This window comes from Zophobas morio, unplaced genomic scaffold, assembly GCF_036711695.1.
Source record: "Zophobas morio isolate AGI-343-1 ecotype UQ-CSIRO unplaced genomic scaffold, CSIRO_AGI_Zmor_V1 ptg000009l, whole genome shotgun sequence".
Lineage (NCBI taxonomy): Eukaryota > Metazoa > Arthropoda > Insecta > Coleoptera > Tenebrionidae > Zophobas > Zophobas morio.
Window position 1 is genome coordinate 6,762,166 of NW_026972114.1, and position 20,773 is coordinate 6,782,938.

At 31.8% G+C, this 20,773-nt stretch overlaps 1 protein-coding gene across 1 annotated transcript in view; it reads left to right on the top strand.

Moving 5' to 3' along the window:
• LOC135125789 (UNC93-like protein) overlaps nt 1–20,773 on the top strand; it is a 144,429-nt gene that overhangs the window by 13,999 nt on the left and 109,657 nt on the right. The gene's annotated exons all lie outside the window — the stretch shown is intronic.

The window sequence follows — 20,773 nt, forward strand, 5'->3', positions numbered from 1 at the left end:
TGTTGTATCTTTTTACTGGAAACTATGATTAACAATATCCAGACTTTACATAGTTAGACTTACTTCATTAGAGATATTACTGAATAAAACACGGTTTGTTTTAAATGTATTAAAACATGAGACGTGTTTTTGTTTTAATTAAAAAGCTTTTTAATTACTTTTTTCAAATGTTTGATGTGACTGTTAGTTTTTGTTAGAAGGATATTTTAGAACAGTATAAGATTAATCAAATAAATTTATTTTTTTATAAATTTCCTTAGACAATAATATTGTACCATGCTGACAACAGACAACTGCAGCATAAAATATAAAATATAAAACAGTAACATGAAATACATTAAGAAAATTGTTTGTCTTAATCAATCTTAATTCAAATCTTTGAGGTTATAATAACATGTTGTTGAAGTCAGTGAAGTGTTGTATTATTGTACGTAAGAACAGAGGTGCGACTGAAGACTGAACTGAAAATCATTTATGGTACTCGTAATTTAAGACAAATAGCGATAACACTTATCAACCTGTAGACGTGAGAGTGAAACAGAAACTAAACTAAAAGATGTTTTCTACGAATTGCAATAACCGGTTCACAATGCCGACGGTCCAGATTTTTCTATTACTCTGACTTCCGCTTCTTCAATAAAACAATACATTTGATTTTGATTTTCTATGTTGTAATTCACATTTGGTTAATCATAGCTTGTCTGGATCTAGAGGAGGCTCAGCATCCCCTAGCCTCCCCCTAACTACGGTCTTGTCTAGAGGGTTACGAAATATCGAGAAAATACCAAATTGCCCGATGGACTCCATTACTGTACGTCCTTAGGTTATCCTTAAGAAGAAAAACAACTTGAAAATGTTTGCTTATACATCGGAAGAATGTTACGCAGAAATTAGTTTGATAGAATGAGTTCGTCCCCTCAAAACAGAGGATCAAAAGTATTAAGTAGTAAGCTACAATCGACAAAATGTTCTGAATATCATTATTATAATTATTATTAAATAAAGACGTTTGTATTTTCACATTTTCGGGAAAATGGGGTCCTTCGTTTTTAATTTGATCAATAAAAAATATGAATGCAATAATTATATATTTTAAAATGTTTTACATTGTCAATTTTACGATTATAGAATTTCTTCATTTTTCAATTATAATCCAATTTTTTTTATTAGATTTTTAATTTTTCAATTTCTCGATATTTAATTTTTCAATGTTTAGATCTTTCATTATTAGTTTTTCGATTTTACAATTTTGACGATTTTATAATTTTTCAATTTTACAATTTTTGGGTTTTCTGTTTTTTCAATTTGATTCGTTTTAATTTTAATTTTTCAATTCATTTTTTTTCGATTTTTTGTTCTTCAAAGTTACGATTTTTCAGTTCTTCGATTTCAAATTTTTCGATTTTGCAGTTTTTAGTTTTTCCAATTTTTCCGATTTTTTTGCTTTTCGATTATTAAATTTATTGATTTTTCGACTTTTCGAAACAAAAAACCGGCAAAATTGCAAAATTATGAACATGAAAAATCAAAAATGAAAAAACGTAGAAACATGAAATGAAAACTTCAAAAAACCTAAAAACTGGAAATCCAAAAATTGAAGACGAAAAATTGAAAAATCGAGGGATTAAAAATTGAGAAATTTAAAAATCAAAAATCACAATTAATATAATAAAAAGAAATATTGTAAAATCTATAACTGAAAACTAAAGACATCCCGAAATCAGATAATTAAAAAATCCAAAAATTGAAAATTGAAAAAAAAAACTCTGGAAAAACCAGGAATTGGAAAATCAAAGAGCGAAAATTTTAAAAACTGAATAAACCAAGAATTTTAAAATGGAGAAAAACTTTCAAAAAATAAAGGAAATGAAAAAAAGAAAGAAAAATCATGATATAAAATCGAGAAATTGAAAATGGACAAATTAGAAAAATGAAATATAAAAACAAGAAATTGAAAGGTTGAGGACACAAAAAATTGAAACATCGAAAAATTAGAATTGAGAGCCCGGAAAATCGAAAAATAAAAAATTGTAATACCGAAAAATTGCGCATCGAAAAAATGAAAAAAAGTGATATCAAAAAATTTTTCGAAGGTATATAATGTACATTAAAATAAAGATATGTACATAATGTCCAAGTAAATGTAAAAACTACTGGTGCATTGATAAACTTTCAGAGAAAGATTAGTCAATTTTTGACTGCGTTTTACCATATACATGCAAGATTTGACAGTAATCGGTCCAGTAGTTTCAAAAAAACATCTGTCTAACAAAATCCCGACAGACGGCAGACAGACAGTGGTACTCTAAGAGTCTTGAAAGGTTGAGAAAATACAAGAGTAGGAGGCAGCCGATAGATTCGATTACAATACTTCCTTAGCGTCCACTCGAGAAGTAAAAACCTATATAATCATATTTTGCATATTTTGGGTAGAATTTCTTCGGCAAAATTTTGTAATAACTTAATCACATTTTTGAGGCGAATAAAAAGATTTATTTTGATTAATAATTTACCATGTTTACAATAATTTTTAAACGTCTGGAAGATTTCAAAGCATTCACAGTATTGCAATTCTTGATTTATTCAACAAAATAAATTGATTGATTTATTATATTTTTTTGAGTCATCCTGTATAAGGAAATCTAAAAAAATAAATTAGAAGTATAGACTGATCGTATTTTGCACATTTTAGATAGGATTTGTTCATCAAAATTTTGAGGTGACGTCATTAATTTTTTAGGGAGGATGAGCAAATACATTTTGATCAAAAATTCACCACGCTTATGACCTCTAAGATGTCAAAGCATTGGATTTTGTAGTTCCTGATTAAATCAATAAAATAAATTCACGCATTCATTATTTTTTTTGAGCAATCCTGTATAAGCAAATCTAAAAAATATGAATGCAATGATAAATCACAAGTAAAAACTCATCATGTTTTGCACATTTCGGGTAGATTTAATAATTTAACTCGGTACTATGGAAATTTACAACTTAACACCTTTAAATTTCAAGTTTTTACAAGATTAATAAGGGCAAAATAAGTCTTATCTCACCAAATACTAGCCCCATCCACCCTCTCTTTTCCTAGAGGATATGTCATTTGCCAAAATCAGTCTTATCTTATCAAGTACTAGCCCCACCCATCCGCCCCCTATTTTCTCAGAGCATCTGTCATTTGCCAAAACAAGACTTATGTTAGCAAGTACTAGTAAGTACTACCTTCTGCGAAAATAAAGGGCACCTTTAAATTTCACAAGATTTTACAAGATTAATAGGGGCAAAATCAGTTTTATCTTAACAAATACTAGGCCCGCCCACCCGCCCCCTATTGTCCCAGGGGATGTGTCATTTGCCAAAATCAGTTTTATCTTAACAAGTAGTAGCCCCGCCCACCCATCCTTTACTTTCTTAGAGAGTACGTATATCATTTGCCAAAATCAGTCTTATATTACCGAGTACTAGCCCCGCCCACCCGCCCTTTATTTTCTCAGAGAGTAAGTACTTGTTAGTACTTGCTAAGATAAGTCTTATTTTGGCAAATGACATATCGTCTGAGAAAATAGGGGGCGGGTGGGTGGGGCTAGTACTTGGTAAGATAAGACTGATTTTGGCAAATGACATACCCTCTAAGAAAGTAAAGGGTGGGTCGACCGGGTTAGTACTTGCTAAGATAAGACTTATTTCGGCAAATGACATCCTCTGAGAAAATAGGGGGTGGGCGGTCCTAGTACTTGTTAAGATAAAAATGATTTTGTCCCTATTAATCTTGTAAAAACTTGTGAAGTTTAAAGGTGTTAAATTGCAAATTTCCGTAGTACCGAGTTAAATTCCTAAATCTACCCGAAATGTGCAACTATTTTTGCGAAAAATGGACATAATTGTTGGCAAGCGAAATGAAATTAAAAAAAAAACATCCGTTTTGGGGTGTTATTGCAGGGATGTTTTTAGAGGAAAGGGAAGGCAGGCATGGTGGGCATTACTGTGGTTAAATAATTTTAAAACAGGTTTTTATTTATTTACTTTGAAATCTTGTTTCATAATCATCAGAGAGCCGACTCTTGCGGGTAAAGCGGCAAAGCCAGTGCAGTGATGCACCTAAACCTCGCGTCGGAGCTATTTAAAATGAAAACTAGAAAAATTGCAATCAAAAATTGAAAAATCTAAGAATTGAAAATTTATTTATTCAACCTCAGAGGGTATTACTTGCTAGTACTTACTAAAATAAGTCATATTTTGCAAATGACATCCTCTGAGAAAGTAGGGGCGGGTAGGCGGGGCTAGGATGTGCTCAGATAATACTGATTTTGGCAAATCCCATGACTTTTGAGAAAATAGAGAGGGGGTAAAGAAAGTTATATTGAAATTATTCTATTCAGTTTTAAATTTTTTCTAAAAACTCTGGATGTCTAGGTTGAAAAAGTACAAGAGTATCTTATTTTATAAAATTAAACAACTTTTAATTATAAATTTTGGAAATTACGTCATCAAATTGTTGGTGGGGATAATTAGCCAAATTTTGGTTAGTATTTAACCATCTACATGATGTTTCTAACATATGTGTAAAATTTGAAAACAATCGGTCCAGCAGTTTCGGAGATTACGTGTCTAATAAAAATGGATACAGCCAGACAGACAGACAGACAGACGGAAACAGGAGAACACTTTTTTAGTCCTCGGGAGGTCATGAACGTCGAGAAACTATGAAAGTGGCAATTCGGCCGATGGACTCAATTACGATACTTCCTTAGTTTACGCTCGGGATATAATAAGTTTTCCGTTTCTTTTAAAGTCTATCAATTCTGTTCACTTTCTTTACCAGGGGCCTCAAAATCGCTTTTTTTGTTTTAGAAAACTTAGAATAAGAAAATTCCAAATCCCGTACGTTTGTCTGTTGGTCTCTATACGACAAAATGTTGTGTTCAGTTTGGACATTTAAAATACCCTTAATAGAACACTTAAAATTTCAGTGTAACTGATTTGTTAGTTTCCTAAATAACCTGACCAAAAAAAAAACTGTTACATTCTTATTGGAGCTATAAAATGCCTAGAAAGTAAGAAATTAGCCTTCCTGTTAATTAAAATAAGTAGTAACGTATTTTCACCGAAAATTTAACACATTGCATCTGCAATGTAAAAATCGCAAAGTCATATTTTGTCTAAATAACCATGAACCAATTCTTTTCTAAGAAATTTAGTTCTATTTTATACATCATGTCTTATTTTATGACACACGAAGATGTGTATTATATTTTCAATTCCAGAATACACCCTTTTTCCACAATTTTATCATTATTATAAAGGAAACATTAATTCTTAAATTAAAAATCTTATTAGCATAGAACACTTCTAAATGAGTAATGATTAGTAGTCTATTTAAAAAAACACCTATTAAATTCAGTTGGCAAAACTGAGAGTAGTCTATCAGAAATGTCAAATAACTGAAAACATAGTCACTGCGATAAGAAAAATCCTCTTGATCTATTCAAGAACCTGAATTGCTCATCTTGTCTCGTTTTTTTGAAATCAGCTGGACATGTTATAGGTCAATGCCGAAGCCTTTGAAAATGGTAAAAAGTGAAACAAATTAGAACAGGATGATACCCATTGGAAAAGGAAGAAAATATAACAAAAATAAAGAGAAAAATAATTTACGAGTGATCTGAGGTCCGGAAGGGGAAAAGGTTGAGATTTTAAGGGTAGAATACGGTTTATCACCATTTTTTTTTTAACGAAATTTGGTGAAAACTTACCAATTTATGTCCCAAACTCACTGTAATTTTTTTGATTCAAAATATTTATTTTTATCCCTTATTTTGATTTAATATCGAAAAACCAGCCTAATTTTCCATCGAAAATTCTCACGTCAAAATATTTGCTTTTTTAAAAAAATCGGTATGCTTTTTATTCGCTGAAATCTCTACTTTCTGAAAAAATATACATTACTATGGCAAATTTTCATAGGAAATGCAAAAAATTGGTCTAAAGAGTTTACACAGTACTTCAATCGCTGTCGGAAACTTGACGACTGCATACTTATTGTGTTTTTTTTTCTCATTACATTTTTGTAGTGGGAATTTAAAAAAAAAATTGTGATGACGTCATCAACATTTTTGCAAGGACACGTATATCAGTTGGGATAGATGTAGTGTAATACTAAGAATAAAATTATTGTATTCCCAAATTTTCGGGAAAATGAATTGGGTCGTTTTGAATATTGATTTCTTATAATCAATAAAATAACGAAACAATTTACTCACGTATACGGCGCCGGTGTGTAATATCTAGAGAGCGGATTTCTGTCGGGCTAGGCAGGGCCAAACTCGGTACGGCTCGTACGGGATGCGAATTCATTGCGGTTGCGGACTGCACTGCGTTTATTTGAGATTAGAATAACACTGTTTCGTTGCTCTCTGCTGTTAATTCCCGTTCTCATTTACTTAGCCGTTTGATTAATAAATCGTTAATTATATTTATGGAATTAGTACCGATTAAATTTAGTGATTATCTATCACCCGGCGATCCAGCACGTCCCCCCCTATAATCGTGACGTAGCCCGACACAAATCCGCTGTCTAGTAATATGAGGGGCAACTGAAAATCGTTTATGTATAAACATTCTTAATTTAAGATGACAAGCGTAACAGCATACGTAAGAGTCAAACAGAGAAACTGTAAACAAAACGACCATCGGTTTTATTGCTTCGACTTCCGCTTATTATATAAAACATTGCGTTTTATTTTAATTCTTGACGGTGAAATTCACAATTGGTTGATTATTAACATGTCTATTCTACATTCGCGGAACCAAGTGAGCGCATAAAACAAATGCAGGTCCGTAATGTTAAAGTCGATGTAAATAAGCGTGCTACCCTTATGTTTCAACCGAGTTTCTCCTTTAACAAATTTTGTGTCTACCAAATTGGGTTGGTTGGGGTGTAATACTAATAATAAGTGTTGCCTTTAATTTAATCAATAAAATAAATTGACTTCATTAATTTTTTTGAACCACCTCTTAAGAAAATCTAAAAAATATGAATGGAATGATAAATCACAAGTACAAACTTTGTTTGCATTTTAGATAGGATTTATTCAGCAAAATTTAAGGATGACGTCATCAATTTTTTTAGGAGGGATGAACAAATACATTTTGAACAAAAGTTTACCATGCTTATAATAACTTTAAAATATTCCCAAGATTTCAAAGCATTCGGTTTTGTAATTCCTGATTAAATCGATAAAATAAATTCACGCATTCATTAATTTTTTTGAGTCACCCTGCATATGCAAATCCAAAAATATGAATGGAATGATAAATCACAAGTACAGACTCATCATATTTTGTACATTTTAGATACGATTTATTCGGCAAACTTTTGAGCTGACGTCATCAGTTTTTTGTAGAAGATAACCAAATATATTGTGACTAAACATTTAATATGCTCTTTATGACCTTAAAACATCTGCAAGATTTCAGAGCATTCGGATTAAATCAATAAAATATATTTACGCATTCATTAATTTTTTTGAGTCACCCTGTATATGCAAATCCAAAAAATATGAATGGAGTGATAAATTACAAGTACAGACTCATCATATTTTTACAGTTTAGATAGGATTTATTCGGCAAACTTTCGAGCTGACGTCATCAATTTTTTGGAGGGGATAAGCAAATATATTTTGACTAAACATTTATTATGCTCTTTATAACCTTAAAACATCTGAAAGATTTCAAAGCATTCGGTTTTGTAGTTTCTGAGTAAATCAGTAAAATAAATTTACGCATTCATTAATTTTTTTGAGTCACCCTGTATATGCAAATCCAAACAATATGGATGGAGTGATAGATCACAAGTACAGACTCATCATATTTTATACATTTTAGATATGATTTATTCCACAAACTTTTGAGCTGACGTCATCAAGTTTTTGGAGGGGATAAGCAAATATTTTTTGACTAAAGATTTATGTTGCTCTTTATAGCCTTAAAACATCTGCAACATTTCAAAGCATTCTGGTTAGCAGATTAAAAATTACATTTCAAAATGTTGTTTTATAATTTTGATTTTTTTTCCAAAAATCTGGACGTTTCGGGTGAAAAGTCGATCCGGAGTTGTAAACTACATGTGTAGGACTATGTTATTTTATACAATTGAAAACCCATTTACTATGTACAATTTTGAAGTGACGTCATCGCATTAGTGGTGGGGATGATTAGACAAATTTTGGTTAGCGTTTTACCATCTACATGATATTCTTAATATAAGTACAAAATTTCATAACAATCGGTCGAGTACTTTCGGAGATTATCTGTCTAATAAAAATCCGGGACGGCAGACGGACAGACGGACGGACAGACAGACGGAAATGGGAGACCTATTTCTTCGTCTTCTAGGGGTCATGAAAGATCGAGAAAACGTAAAAGTAGAGAGTCGGCCGACGGACTCGATTACAATACTTCCTTTGCTTACGCTCGGGAAGTAAAAAACGTAAAAACTCGAATTCAAAAATTTGTTTTTAATTATTATGTAAAATTTGGAGCTATTTATTAAAATGTAAACGTTAATTACTCGAAAAACGTAATATTCCATGTTCTATTGATAAATTGAAAAATTGCAAATCGAAATATGCTACTATAATTAACAACCAAGTAAGTTAATACACTTAATACTTTATAAGACATCTACAATATTTTGTTAAAGTTGTAGAATAATTTTTACTTCCCGAGCGTAAGCAAAGGAAGTATTGTAATCGACTCCGTCGGCCGACTCTCTGCTTTTACGTTTTCTCGATCTTTCATGACCTCTAGAAGACGAAGAAATAGGTCTCCCATTTCCGTCTGTCTGTCCGTCTGTCTGTCCGTCCGTCTGTCCGTCTGTCCGTCCGTCTGTCCGTCCGTCTGTCCGTCCGTCTGTCCGTCCGTCTGTCCGTCCGTCTGTCCGTCCGTCTGTCCGTCCGTCTGTCCGTCTGGCGTCCCGGATTTTTATTAGACAGATAATCTCCGAAAGTACTGGACCGATTGTTGTGAAATTTTGTACTTATATTAGGAATATCATGTAGATGGTAAAATGCTAACCAAAATTTGTCTAATCATCCCCACCACTAATGCGATGACGTCACTTCAAAATTGTACATAGTAAATAGGTCTTAAATTGTATAAAATAACATAGTCCTACACATGTAGTTTACGACTCCGAATTCAGTTTTTACCCGAAACGTCCAGATTTTTGGAAAAAAAATCAAAATTATAAAACAACATTTTGCAATTTAATTTTGAATCTGCTAACCCGAATGTTTTGAAATGTTGCAGATGTTTTAAGGCTCTAAAGAGCATCATAAATCTTTAGTCAAAATATATTTGGTTATCCCCTCCAAAAACTTGATGACGTCAGCTCAAAAGTTTGCCAAATAAATCCTATCTAAAATGTACAAAATATGATGCGTCTGTGCTTGTGATATATCACTCCATTCATATTTTTTGGATTTGCATATACAGGGTGACTCAAAAAAATTAATGAATGCGCAAAATTTATTTTACTGATTTACTCATTAACTACAAAACCGAATGCTTCGAAATCTTGAAGATGTTTTAAAGTTATCATAAGCATGGTAAATTTTTTATCAAAATGTATTTGGTCGTCCTTCCTAAAAAATTTATGACGTCACCACAAAATTTTGCCGAATAAATCCTATCTAAAATGTACAAAATATGGTGAGTCTCTTCTTGTGATTTATCATTCCATTCAAATTTTTTCGATTTGCATATACAGGGTGACTGAAAAAAATTAATGAATGCGTCAATTTATTTTATTGATTTAATCAGGAATTACATAATCGAATGCTTTGGAATCTTGGAGATGTTTTAAAGTTACCATAAGCATGGTAATTTTTTTATCAAAATGTATTTGCTCTTCCCCCCTAAAAAAATCGATGACGTCACCCTAAAATTTGGTGAATAAATCCTATCTAAAATGTGAAAAATATGATGAGTCTGTACTTGTGATTTATCACTCCGTTCATATTTTTTCAATTTGCATATATAGGGTGACTGAAAAAAATTATTGAATGCGTCAATTGATTTTATTGATTTAATCAGGATTTACAGAACCGAATGCTTTGAAATCTTGGAGATGTTTTAAAGTTATTATAAGCATGGTAAATTTTTTATCAAAATGTATTTGCTCATCCCCCCTAAAAAATTGATGACGTCACCCCAAAAGTTTGCTGAATAAATCCTATCTAAAATGTACAAAATATGATGAGTCTGTACTTGTGGTTTATCATTCCATTCATATTTTTGGATTTGCATATACAGGCTGACTCAAAAAAAATTAATGAATGCGTGAATTTATTTGATCGATTTAATCAGGAATTACAAAACCGAATGCTTTGAAATCTTGGAGATATTTTAAAGTTATTATAAGCATGGTAAACTTTTGTTCAAAACGTATTTGTTCATCCCTCCAAAAAAAATTGGTAACGTGACCCTTAAATTTTGCTAAATAAATCCTATCTAAAATGCAGAAAATATGATGAGTTTGTACTTGTGATTTATCATTCCATTCATATTTTTTAGATTTTCTTAAAGGGTGGCTCAAAAAAATTAATGAAGTCAATTTATTTTATTGATCAAATTAAAGGCAACACTTATTATTAGTATTACATTGGACCAACCCAATTTGGTAGACACAAAATTTTTTAAAGTTAAAACTCGGTTGAAACATAGCTGACTAGGTTCCGCGAATGTGGTATAGACATGTTTTAAATCAACCAATTGTGAATTCCACCGTCAAAAATTAAAATAAAATCCAATGTTTTATATAATAAGCGGAAGTCGACGCAATAAAACCGATTGTCGTTTTGTTTACAGTTTCTCTGTTTGACTCTCACGTATGCTGTTACGCCTGTCATCTTAAATTAAGAATGTTTATACATAAACGATTTTCAGTTGCCTCTGATACGTATTCGTGAGTAAATTGTTTCGTTATTTTATTGATTATTACAAATCAATATTCAAAACGACCCAATTCATTTTCCCGAAAATTTGAGAATATAATAATTTTATTCTTAGTATTACACTACATCTATCCCAACTGATATACGTGTCCTTGCAAAAATGTTGATGACGTCATCGCAATTTTTTTTTAAATTCCCACTACAAAAATGTAATGAGAAAAAAAACACAATAGGCATGCAGTCGTCAAGTTTCCGACAGCGAGGGAAGTACTGTCTAAACTCTTTAGACCAATTTTTAAATTATATGCATAGGTGCGTATTTATTGCTCTTTTAAGATAACTTACATACCTGAATGGCCTACGGAAAATTTTAGCCCATCAGAAGAATGAACAACATCGTCTATAAAAATACACGTGCAGGCTGAGTTACTTGAAGACAATCGTGACGAATTGACTTATTTAAAAGAAACTTTTGGAATCTACAGTCACAAGGATTTTCCTGTAAACAAGTCAAAGAAGATGCTGATTCTGACATAATTAAGATCTCGATAGAAACTGCCAGAGATACTAATAAAACTGTCATAGTTGTGGGTCAAGATATTTTGGTCCTTTTGAATCAATTGAATTCAAATACTTAATTATGACATTTATCTTCTCAAACCAGGTTCTGGAAATGTAAAAGATCTATTTTTCACGTCCAATAGTTTCAAATATGAATCTGTCAAAAATATCGTTGCCTTTCTGTATTGTTTTTCTGATTGCGATACATCTGGGTTTGACGGAAAAGGAAAGAAAAACATCGTAAATTCATTGTCTTCTAATATATAAAATTCTCGTGTCACAGTGTGTGTAACCAAACTCTTCCGAAACGGTTTGACTGATTTTTATGACATTTTCTGTCTATATTCGGTAGGTCTGAGAATAGGTCGTAAACTATTTTTTATACCCCTAGGTGATAAGGGTGACCCACCCAAAAATCTTTTTTTTATTTTTCGTACAAAATTTGTCATTTTTACTTCCCGAGCGTAAGCAAAGGAAGTATTGTAATCGAGTCCGTCGGCCGACTCTCTACTTTTCCGTTTTCTCGATCTTTCATGATCCCTAGAAGACGAAGAAATAGGTCTCCCATTTCCGTCTGTCTGTCCGTCTGTCCGTCCGTCTGTCCGTCCGTCTGTCCGTCCGTCTGTCCGTCCGTCTGTCCGTCCGTCTGTCCGTCTGTTGTCCCGGATTTTTATTAGACAGATAATCTCCGAAAGTACTCGACCGATTGTTGTGAAATTTTGTACTTATATTAAGAATGTCATGTAGATGGTAAAACGCTAACCAAAATTTGTCTAATCATCCCCACCACTAATGCGATGACGTCACTTCAAAATTGTACATAGTAAATGGGTTTTCAATTGTATAAAATAACATAGTCCTACACATGTAGGACTCTGACAACTCTGAATCGACTTTTCACCCGAAACGTCCAGATTTTTGGAAAAAAAATCAAAATTATAAAACAACATTTTGAAATTTATTTTTAATCTGCTAACCAGAATGCTTTGAAATGTCGCAGATGTTTTAAGGCTATAAAGAGCATCATAAATCTTTAGTCAAAAAATATTTGCTTATCCCCTCCAAAAACTTGATGACGTCAGCTCAAAAGTTTGTGGAATAAATCATATCTAAAATGTACAAAATATGATCAGACTGTACTTGTGAACTATCACTCCATTCATATTTTTTGGTTTGCATATACAGAGTGACTCAAAAAAATTAATGAATGCGTAAATATATTTTATTGATTTAATCAGGAACTACAAAACGGAATGCTCTGACATCTTGCAGATGTTTTAAGGTTATAAAGAGCATAATAAATGTTTAGTCAAAATATATTTGCTTATCCCCTCCAAAAACTTGATGACGTCAGCTCGAAAATTTGCCGAATAAATCATATCTAAAATGTACAAAATATGATCAGACTGTACTTGTGATCTATCACTCCATTCATATTTTTTGGATTTGCATATACAGGGTGATTCAAGAATATAAATTAAAGCGTAAATTTATTTTACTGATTTACTCAGGAACTACAAAACCGAATGCTTCGAAATCTTGAAGATATTTTAAAACTATCATAAGCATAGTAAATTTTTGATCAAAATGTATTTGGTCGTCCCCCCTAAAAAATTTATTACGTCACCACAAAATTTTGCTGAATAAATCCTATCTAAAATGTACAAAATATGGTGAGTCTCTTCTTGTGATTTATCATTCCATTCAAATTTTTTCGATTTGCATACACAGGGTAACTCAAAAAAATTAATGAATGCGTAAATTTATTTTATTGATTTAATCAGGAACTACAAAACCGAATGCTTTGAAATCTTGCAGATGTTTTAAGGTTATAAAGAGCATAATAAATTTTTAGTCAAAATATATTTGGTTATCTTCTACAAAAAACTGATGACGTCAGCTCAAAAGTTTGCCGAATAAATCGTATCTAAAATGTACAAAATATGATGAGTCTGTACTTGTGATTTATCATTCCATTCATATTTTTGGATTTGCATATGCAGGGTGACCCAAAAAAATTAATGAAGGCGTGAATTTATTTTATGGATTTAATTAGGAATTACAAAACCGAATGCTTTGAAATCTTGGGAATATTTTAAAGTTATTATAAGCATGGTAAACTTTTGTTCAAAATGTATTTGTTCATCCCTCCTAAAAAAATTGATGACGTCACCCTTAAATTTTGCTGAATAAATCCTATCTAAAATGCAAAATATATGATGAGTTTGTACTTGTGATTTATCATTCCATTCATATTTTTTAGATTTTCTTAAGAGGTGGTTCAAAAAAATTAATGAAGTCAATTTATTTTATTGATTAAATTAAAGGCAACACTTATTATTAGTATTACACCTCAACCAACCCAATTTGGTAGACACAAAATTTGTTAAAGGAAAAACTCGGTTGAAACATAAGGGTAGCACGCTTATTTACATCGACTTTAACATTACAGACCTGCATTTGTTTTATGCGATCACTTGGTTCCGCGAATGTGAAATAGACATGTTTATAATCAACCAATTGTGAATTTCACCGTCAAGAATTAAAATAAAACCCAATGTTTTATATAATAAGCGGAAGTCGAAGCAATAAAACCGATGGTCGTTTTGTTTACAGTTTCTCTGTTTGACTCTCACGTATGCTGTTACGCTTGTCATCTTAAATTAAGAATGTTTATACATAAACGATTTTCAGTTGCCGTATACGTGAGTAAATTGTTTCGTTATTTTATTGAGAATATAATTCATGTATCACATGACCCCATTTCTTCCAATAGAATTTGTTCATGCCCTTAGTTACATGTCTATCACAGCGATAATAATTTTATTGCCTTATTGTGGTCTGTTGTTATCTAAATTTAAAAACTGTCAAATTGACAAATTTTAGAATTTCATAAATTTTTTTGTCTTTTATGGCTTGCCAACGTTGGAGGCAAGCTCAAAACGACGAAATCAACTCTATTATCAAATAATGCGTTCATTTATTATATTCTCATGTTGAATATAACTCGTGATATGATTAATAATCGAAGATATGGCTCGTGAAACCGAAGCAGCACATTCAACTCGTGCTTCGCACTCGTTGAATCTGCAGCACGGTTTCACTCGAAATATTATCGATAATAATCATATCACTTGTTATATTATAATTGATTATAAAAAATCAATATTCAAAACGACCCAATTCATTTTCCCGAAAATTTGGGTATACAATAATTTTATTCTTAGTATTACACTACATCTATCCCAACTGATATACGTGTCCTTGCAAAAATGTTGACGTCATCGCAAGTTTTTTTAAATTCCCACTACAAAAATGTAATGAGAAAAAAACACAATAGCCATGCAGTCGTCAAGTTTCCGACAGCGAGGGAAGTACTGTCTAAACTCTTTAGACCAATTTTTATTTTTTTAAGATTTGGCTTCAAAAAATACATATAACCCTAAATTTTCACCCTTCTACCACCAACTCCCATTTTGTAGTAACAATATTAGTATCTTTACTTTCATCCACAGATAGGGTTCAAGATGGCTGTTGAATATAATCATTATTGTCGTACGATAAATTTTTATGTATAATTTATAATTTAATTTAATTACATATAATTTATTTATTTATTTTGATTTAATTTTTTATTTAACTACTAAAATATTTACTAGAAATAATTTATATGGCAAAACAACGTTTGCTGGCTCTGCTAGTTAGACGATAAAAATTTGTCAAATGTGGCCAATATTTTTTATAAAAAACAGGCAAACAAAGAAGATATCGCAAAAAATAGATTACAATTAATCAAATCTATACTTATATAATAAAGCTGAAGCTTTTGTTTATTTGAACACGCTTATCTCAGAAACTACTGGTTCAAATTCAAAAAATCTTTTTTTGTTGGATAGTCCATGTATCATATCTACATATAGGCTATACAACATGACGCTACGATAATTAGGAGCGAAGTAGCAATGAAAAATTCGGAAAAACGGGAAAATTATTCCTCCTTTGACAGCTTCCGTTGCTTACGCTGCTTAAACGGTTAAAGTTACGTGAAAATCATGTGTGACGAAATTGTTCCCCTCTAAAAGATCTAAAGAAAAGTCCGCGACAGCATATGTCTATCTTTTAAGGTCGAGTCAGTATAACCTTTTTTATGGTAATGAAATTTGTTCTAAAATAATAATGCATTATGTATAAAATTCTCGCGTCACAGTGTTTGTAACCGAACTTCTCCGAAATGGGTTGACCGATTTGTATGAAATTTTTTATGCATATTCGGTAGGTCTGACAATAAGTTGTAAACTATTTTTTAAACCCCTAAGTGATAAGGGTGGCCCACCCTAAAAAATGTTTGTCTAATTTTTGGACAAAATTTTTTATTTTTATTTTTTTAAGATTTGGCTTCAAAAAATATGTGTAACCCTAAATTTTCACCTTACTACCACAAACCCCCATTTTTTAATCTTCTATATAATAGAAATCAATTGCTGTTCCTGTTAGTCTCGCTAAGACTCAAAAACGGCTTGACCGATTTGAACATTTTTTTATATTACGGGGATGGTTTATAAATAAAAAAAATAAGGATAACTTAAAAGAACAGTTAAAAAATAAAAAAAATCTAAAAATTTTGTATGGGAATCGCCACTTAAAATTAATTTCATTAGTTGGCGTTTCTAACGGACCTGTCGTCTAACTGACGTGTCATACAAAACTAATTCTTCAGTGCGATTGTGAAAAGTATATTGCATTTCAAATCGTTCTTTGTTTTTTCGTAAAAAAAAAACGTCGTTTATTTTACATTGCGAAAGTTTCTTATTCATTTTGATCTGCCATTCTTTTTACCTATATTCACTTTGTTGGTTTCGACAAAACCTCAAACTTTACCGTTATTCGAGGATTTAATTTGAAGTTTTCAATATTTTAAAATTCTCAAGACAAAATTTACAGATTTGATTGACTGTGAACATAATTCTGCGTCGTTTTTTGAAGTTCATTAAAATGCCTAGAAGACGACAAGCCTACATAGGTCCACGAAGTCAATCAAATGTGCGACGAACTACCTCAGGTGCAAACCGCAATGATTTATTTAATGGGTAATTCGGATACGGAAGTTGATCAGCGTTGTGCTCATAATCAACATAATCAAACATTGAAGCGAGACATGGGGTGGTATGAATAAAACTGACTAGATACTCATATTCGAAGTACGAAGTACCTACTTCATTATTACTCTTATATACCTGAGCATCTACTCTATGTACTGAGTACCTACTTGGAAACATTGTATCTCCCCGGACACAAACTTAACATCTACGCGTTTTGTGAGCATTTAATCTAGAAATGAGCATCGGCGTGGCAAATAACTGAGCTGTCTGTAAAGCAGCTTAGAAAACCAGTAGGATCGTTGGAAGAGTGAATTTTAACTAAACATGGTGACTTTCATGAACGTGGAACGTCGTCAAAAGGTGCATTCAGTTTGAAAAACACATTAGGAGCAGGAATATCGAAAACTTTTCATGTAATTAACTTTTATTTATGCATAAATTGTGCAGTGCGTTCTTTCTAACACTGGCCATAGAGATTCCCATCTCAAGGTGTCTACCCCATGCTAACTTATATTTTGGTAACTCGATTTTTGGCTTGATGGTTGAACACTGTCACTGTTGTCCTTTTTTGTTGTATCGAGATGCTACTTCAGCATCAACTGTTACTTACTGAAGTATTAGTATCATCTAGAAAAACTAGAAATATTTTGATTTGATATTCGAGTAGATACTTTGTATTTCGAGTATGAGCATCTACTGAGTTTTATTTATATCAACCATTGTCAAAAAATTGATCGAACGTTGTTTCGACAGAACTTCCTTCGCACCAAAAGTATAATAAAACCTATTCAGCATTTTCGAGTTGAGTCTGTTCTTCACACAATTTTGCGATGACCTAATCAACATTTACTATCAACACGTATACCACCTTGGATTAGTGCAGTGTAATACAAAAAATAACTGTATTGTATTCCCAAAATTATCTGCGAAATTCGAGTGAGCCATTCCATCAATTTTTGGGGGGAATAAATAAATATTCTTAACAATTTATCATGCTTACAATAACTTTAAAACGTCTGCAAGATCTCAAAGTATTCATTTTTGCAACTCTTGAGTTATTCACTAAAATAAATTGACTGATCCATATATTTTTTTGAGTCATTGTAAAAGCAGATCAAAAAATATGAATGCAATGATAAATTACGAAAATATACTGATGATGTTTTCCACATTTTAGATAGGATTTATTCGGCAAAATCTTGAAATGACGTCTTCAAGTTTTTGGGCTTGATCAACAGATATATTTTGATTGAAAACCTACCATGTCAAACAGTAACTTCAGAATGTCTACAAAATTTCAAAATTCAGTTTTGCAGTTCTTGATTCAACCAATAAAATAAATTGACTCAGTGATTAATTTTTTTGAGACACCCCCTATAAGCAAAATTAAAAAATATGAATGGAATGATAAATCACAAGTATAGTCTCATCCTATTTTGGACATTTTAGACAGGATTCATTTGGCAAAATTTTGGGCTGACGTCATCAATTTTTTGGAGGGGATAAGTAAATATATTTTGAATAAAAATTTATTATGCTTATCATATGTTTAAAACATCTGCAAGATTTCAAAGCATTCGATTTTGCAGATTCAAAATTAAATTGGAGGTGAAACGAAGTTCACGGGGTCAGCTAGTATATTTATAAATGTAAAAATGACAATATACCACTGAATCAATTAAGATTTCGAAAATCAATTGGCAAAAATTAAATCATCATTCATATTGACAAATCTCCTACCAACTGGATTTTAAATTTTTGAGTTTATCAGTGTAACATGGAATCTTACTTTTTTCGAGTAATTAAATTATAAATTTTAATAAATAGCTCAAAATTTTATATAATTAAAAAAAAATTCGAATTCGAGTTTTTCGTTTTTTTGGATTTCCTGTGAAAATATAGTAATTTAACTTTTTTTACACCATCAGAAAGTAGAGATTTCAACGAACAAAAAGCACACCGATTTTTTTAAAAAAGCAAACATTTTGACGTGAGAATTTTCAATTGAAAATTAGGGTGGTTTTTTGATATTAAATCAAAATAAGGGGGAAAAATAAATATTTTGAATCAAAAAAATTACAGTGAGTTTGGGACATAAATAGGTAAGTTTTCACCAAATTTCGTGAAAAAAAAACTTTTTTGTGGGAGATAAAAATAAAAAACCAAAAACTCGGTTATTTGCATTTTTCGCATAAATTTTGAGGTTATGTAAAAAAAGTCTAAATACAAAAGTTGTAGATCCTTTTATTACTTATAACTTCATGATAAACCGTTTTCTACCCTTAAAAGCTCATCCTCTTCCACTTTCCGACCTCAAATCGCCTGTAAATTATTTTTCCTTTTATTTTTGTTATATTTTCTTCCTTTTTCAATGGGTATCATCCTGTTTTAATTTTTTTGTTCTCAAAATTTATCGGCCCTGGCCTATTAGGCAATATGCTTAATGACTAATGTTTCAGGTATTATGCATAATTCCTGTTCCTCTGTTAGTTATTATCAATATTACCTAAACGTTTCCGTTACTGTGCATAATAACTGAAAAATTCAGTTATTACGCATCATTCCTAATGTTTCCGGTTATTATGCATAATAACTGACAAGTTTAGTTATTACGCATAATTCCTAAAATATCTAGTTATTATGCATAATAACGTATTTCGGATATTAGCTGTAACATAGGTATATAATAACCAGTACGCGGGAATTTGTTTCACCGCTGCAATCCTCCAGTTGAAGTAAGGTGTGTTTTACGGCGAGTAGCGGGGACGCCTTGATCTGGTCCACAAGGTCGTAGCCAGTGCGTCGCTAGGAGTGTTTACAGCTAGTAAAAAACTACTTCTATATTACTATATTACTTCAAATAATAATACTTGATGCCCTTTTTAATTTTTCAACCACAGGACCACAGATTTGTAATCTTGAAATGTTATATTATGTTGAAATAGTCCAAAAGAAAAATATATTTGTAATCAAACTATCGCCGCGACAGCACTGGTTCTAGCGTATGAGATACAATTCCGCGCGGTGATAATAACACTAGAAATGTGTACCGAAATGTACTGCACGAGTCTACAATCATATCATACCCGTCTTGACTCCGAGCCAAGAAACAACATAAATATTTTCTGCAGCTGTCAGAACATATTGTCCAAGATATCAGGAAAGTGTCCAGAGGATTACACGTTTCGTCCTTTTGGCGTTCATTTTCCTTAAAAACTTAATATGGGACGTTATAGCTTGGAAATGATCCAAAGACTCTTCGCATGGCTGTGGCTTGAACTAATCAAAAATTTAAGAACTGTAACCGCAGCATGTCTCGGAGGATTTAATTTTAAAACGACAGCGAACCAATATGTACTTTACGGAAAAATGCACGGCATTTGAGAGTTATAATATTAATTTAACCGAAACGCAGCACGTAAGATCGTAAAATTGTACCGGTGCGCGATACTTGAAATTCTTTCTAATCGTGCTTCGTAAATTTGCTTGTATACGACTTGCTAAATCGAATTGATTTGACTTACATAAAAAAAGGGAGATAATGAGAGCTCGAAATATACAATTGGACACAGAACTAAAAAAAAAAACACAGCAAAATTTTTCATGACATTTTAAACCCACATAATTAATTAAATAATTTTTTTTTATAGTCTCAAAGCATAATTACCAAGTGAATGCGAAGGAATAGGTTCACTTTTAACATTGCTAATCTCAATAGTTACATGGCTGTTGCTATGCGTTACGTTAACAGAATGTAGGAAATCGGTCAAAGTCCAATGAAGAGTATGAATTTGTACCATTAGTTAAACAAATCTAAATTTATATTTGAAATAATATTTTCAAAATATTGGAAAACATTTCAGACTTTAGCCACCATATATCTTTGTTCACAAATCAATACCCTCTCATAAAATCAATTTCATCTGAGTGTGTCGACCTTTTCGCGAACCCCAGACGCTATTTTGGAAATGTTCTCTTTTATCACATCCGAATTTACGCGTCTCCGCTGCAAATATGATGATATTTGGGCGATTCGAAACGGATGGACACAATTCGATTCCTCTTTTCGATAATAAAACCTTCGCTGTTGGAGCGATAAACAATTTTCAGCGACAATGTCTCGTCTACACATCTTTAAGGCTAACCGTATCGTGGAAA